Below are 8,389 nucleotides of genomic sequence, written 5' to 3' on the forward strand. Positions count from 1 at the left end.
GTAAGATACCCACCCCGGCTCGTCCAGCCAAGCACAAGCCAGCAAGGAAGCCCCAGGCAGGGTCCCAGGTGTCACAGGCACTCAAAGATCAGAGGCCCTGGGACCGAGGGGATGTGGGCACGACACCAAGAGCGTCTGCTCCAGCCTCCGAGCTTGTGAGACGTCTTCTCCTGGCCGTGCTTTCAAAGCCAAACAAATTGGTTTAGGGCCGAAAAGGCCATCAAGCCCTCAAGCATGACTAAAAGATTAAGCGCCATGCCTTAAAACCAAAACCCAAGTGTTCCCTCGGCTCAACTGCCAAGCGGTTATCTGCCAAGTGACAGGAAATGCCTCCCTAAAGGCCCTTCACATCATTTTATTAAAAGTTGCAGTGATGTCTACAGCTGAACCCGAGTCATGCTGGGAAGGCCATTAGGTTAATTAAAATATGAGGACAGCTCACCATCTACTCTTAATTAACAAACGAGGTCCCACTGCCAACTCAGCAAAACGGAGAGCCGGCCCACGACCGTCTGGGGCAGTTGAGGTGCTCAGAGCATCCTTCCACAGCTGACAGCTGGGCAGAACGTAAAGGGGGACCTCGGGGCCTGGGCAGGAGGATAATTCTTACTGCATGCAAGTTGGAGGACCTCCAAGACAGGTCTTTTTATCATCAAATATCTATCATTCTGTAATATCTCTTCATCTGTCTTCCCCAAGCTCACATGCACACTCCAGGACTTCCCTGGCAGTCCTGTGGTTAAGAATCCGCCTGCCACATGGACACATGCTGTATTCAAGATGGATAACCAGGGCCTTCCCTAGTGGTCCAGGGGTTAGAACTTCACCTTCCAATTCTGGGCTTCCCTTGTGGCTGGTAAAGAATCTGCCTGCAGTGTGGGAGACCTGGGTTCAGTCCCTGGGTTGGGAAGATCCCCTGGAGAAGGGAATGGCTACCCACTCCAGTATTCTGGCTTGTAAAATTCCCTAGACTGTGTAGTCCATGGGGTCACAAAGTGTCGGACATGACTTAGTGACTTTCACTTCACTTCCAATGCAGGGGGTGCCGGTTCAATCCCTGGTCAGGGAGCCAGGCTCCCATAAGCCTCAGGGCCAAAAATCCAAAAAACATAAAACAAACGACTATGGTAACAAATTTAATAAAGTCTTTAAAGAAAAAAGCTTTTGGGAGAAGGAAATGGCAACCCACTCCAGTATTCTTGCCTGGAGAGAGGAGCCTGGTGGGCTACAGCGCATGGGGTTGCAAAAGGGTAAAACACAACTCAGCAACTCAACAACAATGGAGCCACCATCTCATGAGCAAGTGCACACCCACGTTGGAACCTTATGTTTCACAAGATTCATCTCTTGAGAAATGTACAAGTTAATCTTTTCTGAGCTTTTTCTTTTCCATTGACTCTTTATCCTGGTGTTTAATAAGATTTTGTTTTTTATAAAATTTAACTTGAAGGCTAAAAAAAAAAGGCTTTTAAAAAATAAATAAAATGGATAACCAACAAGGACCTACTAGCACAGAGAACTCTGCTCAACACTATAGGGCAGCCTGGATGGGAGGGGAGTTTGGGAGACATTGGATACGTGTTTATGGATGGCTGAGTCTTTTTGCTCTCCATCTGAAACCATCACAACATTGTGAATACAAATAGAAAGTTTAAAAAAAAAAAGAAGAAGAAGCCGCCTGCCGATGCAGCGGACACGCAGGATCCCTAGTTCAGGAAGATCTCACATGCCACGGGGCAACTAAGCCATGAGCCACGACTGAACCTGTGCTCTAGGGCCCATGCTTCATGACTAGAGAAACCTGTACCCCGCAACTAGAGGGTAACCCCCACTTGTGGCAACTAGGAAAAGCCTGTGCACAGTAACAAAGGCCCAGCCCTGCCAAAAATAAAATAAGTAAATGTTAATAAATGCAAAATGTGTGCTCCAGAGGGTGGCCACTCAGGCTACTGTGCTCAGGACCTCGTTCCTGCGAGGACAGAACCGCAGCACTGAAACGGGGCGGTGCACGCACGCACGGGACAGGTGGCGCGTCCAGCTGCGGGAAAGCAGCGATCTGGTCTGCTGTGTTCGCGGCCGTGTCCCCAGGGCTACCGTGCCCGACACACAGCAGACCCTGAATCAATATTAACTGAAAACATGAATGAGCACAGGAATGAATGAGGTGATGAATGAATGAGTTCCTCCCGATCTCTAATCCCACAAAGAAAGCAATGCAAGAGCCTGGTTTCATGCTTGGTTTTTCCTTTATGCAGACACACATATATGAGCACACATATATTAATAACAGTAGTATTAAGGAACTGTTGATTGAAACCATCTGCCTTGGCCAGGCCCACTTGCCTGAGCTGTCTCAACAAAGAACGTGGTGTTGCAGCCAAAAACTAACCGGGAGAAGTCAAGAGGGGCCAAAAGAGGGAGGAGACAACCAACCTCCCATAGTCCTTCTTTTTTTTTTTTTTTTTTTCCCAGAGTCCTTCTTGCCGGAACCGATCTTGGCTAAGACATGCGCCACCAGGAAGGACCCTGAATCAGACTATGGGCCATGCAAGGCAATTGGCCAGAGACAACCTGGAAACTAACGCCATCTCCATAAATCCTGAATCTTCGAGCCATGAGGCAGAGCAGTTCTGGGTTTCCTTACCCTCCTGCCCTCCGCCCAAGTGCCCCTCCCAATAAAGTCTCTTGCTCTGTCAGCACATGTGTCTCCTCGGACAGTTCATTTCTGAGTGTTAACCCCCGGCATGGGTCCTCAAAAGAAAAAAGAATCACGTCACAGGCACAAATCAGCAATTTGCTTTTTCACTTAATAATATATAGTACCTCTCTCTCCAGATCAATACATATAGATCCACCTACTTCTTTTCAATGGTTTGTGATGTTCCATAATATTGAATGTGCCGTAATGTATTCTATTATTCAATTATTGGAAAAGTTATGTTTCCAATTTTTTTGCAGGCAAACAACGCACCAGTGAATATCTTTGTGCACATATCCTGGTTTCCCAGGTGGCTTAGTGGTATAAAGAATCTGCTTGACAATGCAGGAGACGCAGGAGACTCGGGTTTGATTCCTGGGCCAGGAAAATCCCACATCCAGTATTCTTGCCTGGAAAAATCCTATGGACAGAGGAGCCTGGTGGGCAGCAGTCCATGGGGTCACAGAGAGTCAGACATGACTGAGCACACACAGACACAGCACACACATGTCATAAGTGAAAGTGAAAGTCACTCAGTTGTGTCCAACTCTTTTCGATCCCTTGGACTGTAGTCCATGGAATTCTCCAGGCCAGAATACTTGAGTGGGTAGCCTTTCCCTTCTTCCTGGGATTTTCCCGACCCAGGGATTGAACCCAGGTCTCCCACATTGCAGGCAGATTCTTTACCAGCTGAGCCACAGGGAAGCCCAAGAATACTGGAGTGGGTAGCCATTCCCTTCTCCAAGGCATCTTCCTGACCCAGCAATTGAACCCAGGTCTCCCGCATTGTAGGCAGGTTCTTTACCAACTGAGCCACCAGGAAGTCTCAACATGCTGGCAATATTTTTTTTTTTTGGTATCATGATAGATTCCTAAAGCTCAGGGGGACCTTTAAATTTAAAGACATCAGGGCTGACCTGGGTTAAGACAAAGCAGAGAAAGGTCACCCCAGTCTGGCCCCAGCAAGACTGTGAGATAAGAAACCCAGTAAGTAAACCTCTTAGATGTTCACTTCCGCAGCTCTCACTCAGGGCTGAGGTGTGTGTAAGGCACTGATAATGACCTGTTGTCATTGTTTGTTGTTTAGTTCCTCAGTCGTGTCCGACTCTCTGTGACCCCATGGACTGTAGCCCGCCAGACTCCTCTGTCCACGAGATTCTCCAGGCAAGAATACTGGAGCGGGTTGCCATGCTCTCCTCCCAGGAATCTTCCTGACCCAGGGATCGAACCCACGTCTCTTATGTCTCCTGCACCGGGAGGCGGGTTCTTTACCATTAGCGCCACCTGGGAAGCCTGTGCATCAGCTTACACTTCAACAAAATTGTTTTTAAAAAACCCACAGGTGCTGGTTTCAACCCTAGAGGGCCTGACGTCATGGGTCTGGGCTGTGGTTCCCACTTGCTGCTGCTGCTGCTGCTAAGTCACTTTAGTCGTGTCCGACTCTGTGCAACCCCATAGATGGCAGCACAACAGGCTCCGCCATCCCTGGGATTCTCCAGGCAAGAACACTGGAGTGGGTTGCCATTTCCTTCTCCAATGCATGAAAGTGAAAAGTGAAAGTGAAGTCGCTCAGTCGTGTCTGACTCTTCGAAACCCCATGGACTGTAGCCCACTAGGCTCCTCTGTCCATGGGACTTTCCAGGCAAGAGTACTGGAGCGGGTTGCCATTGCCTTCTCCGGGGTCCCACTTGAAGGCTTTTCAAAGTCAGGTGATTGATTCCAACATGCAGCCAAGGCTGAAAACAGCTACAGGACGCCAGTGGTTTGCACACTGGTGGGGCGTGCATCACACCCATCAGAGGGCTGGTTAGAGGCCAAATGCAACCTCCAACCCCAGTGAATGATTCAGGGGTCAGGCCCCAGAATATGCATTTCTTAGAAGCTCCCAGGTGATGCTGCTAGCCTGAGGTCCATGGTTGGAAACACTGCCCTCCACCATGGACCAATCTGTGATGTTTCTCCATCCCAACTTCACAGATGGAATCACCACCGACCAGGACACCACAGGCAGCCGTTGGGGGCTGTCATACGGTCTCACCTCGAAGCTTTCTTTGAGGTTTTAAAGGCTAAGAGAGTGTCATTTGTAGGTCCTTGGTGCCCAGTCCCGGCTCAATCTTAGCCATTTTCCTTCTGCCTAGTGTTTGTCATGTGCTTAATGAGTCCGCTTTTAATTAAAGAGAGCCCTGACTTCTTTTGCCATTAACTCCTCTATAGGCGCATACGTTCTAACCAAAAGGAATGATAAAGAGAGCACGCTGAGACTCCAGGATGACAGCCAGTGGCAACAAGAGGAAGATTTTCCTTTTATTCCATCTCCAGGGAAAGGGGGCTGCTGCCAGCTAGTTCCAGGCAGCTCATCTTTAAATGTCTCCCTCTGCAAAAAAAAGAGAGAGAGAGAGAGAGAAAGAAAGAGCTTGAGATTCGCCGGGCAGAAAAGATGCTCGGAGATCATCCGGTCCATCTCTGGTCCATCTCCTGCAGGCCTCCGCGGTATCGCCTCCCGCCGCCCAGACACCCAGAGAAAAGCGGTCCCCTTGCGCCCCCTGCTGGCTAAGTTGGGAATGGCTGAACAGCCGAATTCAACAGAGACTTCCAAGGGTCTCTGGTACCCGCACTCCGGCTCCCACTCCTTGCTCCTCCTCTGATAGTATGCAAATTCCCCTTGAAGGGGCTTCATTCTTTCCAAATGTGACTCGAGTACCTGCAATATACGTGCCTGATCACATACCTATTCACAGCCATTTCCCACAATTGTATCTCACTGGGGGCTGAACAGGTCCAGCCTTGAGTGAAGCACAGAGAATATAAAGCAAACTACACACCCTTTGGAGACACTCACTGTCTAACACAGGGGTCGGCAAACCACAGCCAACTGGCCACATCCAGCTTGTTGTGTTTTTGTGCAATCCACAAGTAACAGAAGTTTTTCTATCTTAAATCTGTTTTTTTTTTAAATCAAAAGCATATTTTGTGACGTGAAAATGATTGGAAACTCAGATTTCCCCGGTGGTCCAGCGGTTAGGAACCCATCTGCCAATGCATGGGACATGGGTTCGATCCCTGGTCCGGGAAGATTCCACGTGCCTCGGAGTAAGTCCACGCACCACAACTAGAGCGTGGCCACACCTCACTCCAACTAGAGAAACCCGTGCACAGCAATGAAGACCCAGCCCAGCCAAAAATAAAATAAGAAAATGATCAGAATTTCAACTCTCAAAGTGCACAGTGTTGAATCGGATGAACACAGCACAATCATGCTTGCACACTGTCTGTGGCTGCCTGCCTGCTGCAGTGGCAGAGTTAGACAGTTATGAAAGAGACTATATGGCCCGCGGAGCCTACAATATTTATTCTCTGTCCCTTTCCAGAAAAAGTGTGCTGATCCCCAGCACCCTAGAAGGAAAGGAGCGTTAAGAGAGAACCAGGTTTAGGTGAACACCTGCTATATGCCAATTTCTGGACAACACGCTCTACAGACATGATCTTCTGAATCCCCAGTATAACCAAGCAGGACCCTAAGAGGCCCTCCAAGAATAGAACTCCACCCAAGTCCTCTGCTTGCTTTTTTGTCTGTATCAAAACTTTACTTAAAGAATAAATTTAATCGGAGAAGTAAGAAAACATAGAAAGGAGAACAGTCAAGCAAGACAAAATAATAATACTTCAGCCATTAAACAAAGTCAAGTCCAAGTCTTCAGTTCCTCAAGGACTGCAGATAATATTCGGAGCCATATCCTTGAGCGGCTTTGCAGATACTGAAACCCCCACCAAGTGGAAGAAGTTGCATGCTGCCCACAAGCATGTAGACCCCAGACCATTGAAACCAGAAAGTTGATGATGCTGACTCCTGATTACCTCACCACCAACCAATCAGAAGCGTGTCCACCAGCTGATCACACCCTGAACATATAAGACGCCTCACTACCCCCTGCAGAGCGGGACACGCAGCCTTGAGGGCATGAGCCCGCTGTGGCCCCCTTTGCCTGGCAAAGCAATAAATAGCTATTTCTACTTCCCTCAGAATTCTGTCTCTGAGATTTAATCCGGCACCATACAGAGGCTGAATTTCAGCCACACCAGGACAGGCCTGGAGGCTGCCTTGATTTCCCCCAAATGTTACAGGTAAGGAAACCAAATCAAGCTCAGAGAGGCCACTCCAGGTACCCAAGGCCATAGAGCTAAGAGGCGGGTGCACACACAGGTCTGTCCGACCCCAGAACTCACATTTATTCCACTCTGCTAAGCTGCCTCCCAGCTCACAAATCTTACACCGATTCCCACGTTGCGGATGAGATTTCTGTGGCTCACAGAGGTCAGGGAACTTGCTCGCAGGACATTCAGCTACTGGTGGAGGAGGACCTTGAACCCCGACGTCTGACTACAATCTGGAGTTCCATCCTAGACTGCGTCTCCGAACACGTGATTGGGAATCCGTGCAAGAGGCCGATTCTCTGTAATAATGAAACCTTGAAACATATGAGTAGTTTACCAAAGGACTTCCCTGGTGGCCCAGTGGCTAAGACTCCGCACTCCCAATGTAGGGGGCCTGGGTTTGATTCCTGGCCAGGGAACTAGGTCCCACACGCCACAGCTGAAGATCCCGAGTACCACAACTGAGACCCGGGGCAGCCGAATAAACAATAAATATTTTTTAAATAAAAAAATAAAGGGACAGATGGGATTGCAAAGTGCGGAAAAGGCCCAGAGTGTCCATGCAGCGGCCAGGACTGTGAATGGCCAGAGCTGGGTCCAGCGTGGATGCCCTGATGCTCAGCCTGCTGGGCACCCAGACTTAGGTGAACGAGATTTATCACCACAGTCACCAAGGTAATTGGAGAGAAGCAGGCTGTCAGAGGCAGGTCCCCAGGACAGTATTTCACCCACCACTCCCCTGCCCAAGTCCCTCCACACTCCATGAGTTATTGCCCTGTACCCGGGCCCCCACCCTCCATCCGGTGTCGTGCAGAGGTGGGTGTTCATTTTTATGAAGGGTATTTCAAGGTCACGTGTCTGAGCAGCGCTGATCACTCTCTCCAGGGGACACTGCTGCCGGAGGGGCCTCCGGCTCACCCACACCCCCAGCAGATCTGATTGAAAGGATCTGGGGGTGGGGCTAAGGGTGACACAGCTTTTCCCAGGACCCCAGCTCCAGATCTGCGCAAAGCACCACCCAAGTTCCCTCTCCTCTCTCTCTCTCATGGCAAGCAGGAGCCACATGCAAAACTCTCCATCTCCCCTGCTAGGCTCCCGCTGCACCCCGAACCCCCTCCCCATCCCCCTCCTCTGACCTCTCCCTTTTCTATCCTCTCCACTCCTCAGGGGAGAGCCCACCCACTCAGGCCTCCGGTTTGCAGCCCTGGGTCCCAGGCATCACTGGACTTGGACAGCCCCTCTGAGAAGATACTTCATCTGGGCTCTTAGCCCTGGTGGGCCGCCGAGTCGTGAGGCGGGGATCAGGAAGGGAGGGGGGCCCTCACATCCACCTGGAACCTCAGAACCTGACCTTATTGGGAAACAACATCTTTACCGATGCGATAGTTAAAGGTGGGGTCCTATCAGATTAGGGGTGGGGATGGCCCTCAACCCAAGGATTGGTTTCTTTATAAGAAGAAGGAAATGTGGACACGGAACTCAGGGAGAGAACCACGTGAAGACAGAGGCAGAAATGGAGCGAGACCGCTACCAGCCCAG

General features: G+C 49.9%; 1 long non-coding RNA gene across 1 annotated transcript; it reads right to left on the minus strand.

The window, feature by feature from the left end:
- Nucleotides 1-4,967: 4,967 nt before the first annotated feature.
- On the minus strand, nucleotides 4,968-7,126 carry LOC113883146. Its single transcript, XR_003508579.1, has 2 exons — nucleotides 6,923-7,126; nucleotides 4,968-5,072 (listed from the first exon to the last, which is right to left on the minus strand). It is a non-coding gene; the product is annotated as an uncharacterized LOC113883146 (long non-coding RNA).
- Between the last annotated feature and the right edge of the window lie 1,263 nt (nucleotides 7,127-8,389).

Source organism: Bos indicus x Bos taurus, chromosome 25 (assembly GCF_003369695.1).
Source record: "Bos indicus x Bos taurus breed Angus x Brahman F1 hybrid chromosome 25, Bos_hybrid_MaternalHap_v2.0, whole genome shotgun sequence".
NCBI classification, from domain to species: Eukaryota; Metazoa; Chordata; class Mammalia; order Artiodactyla; family Bovidae; genus Bos; species Bos indicus x Bos taurus.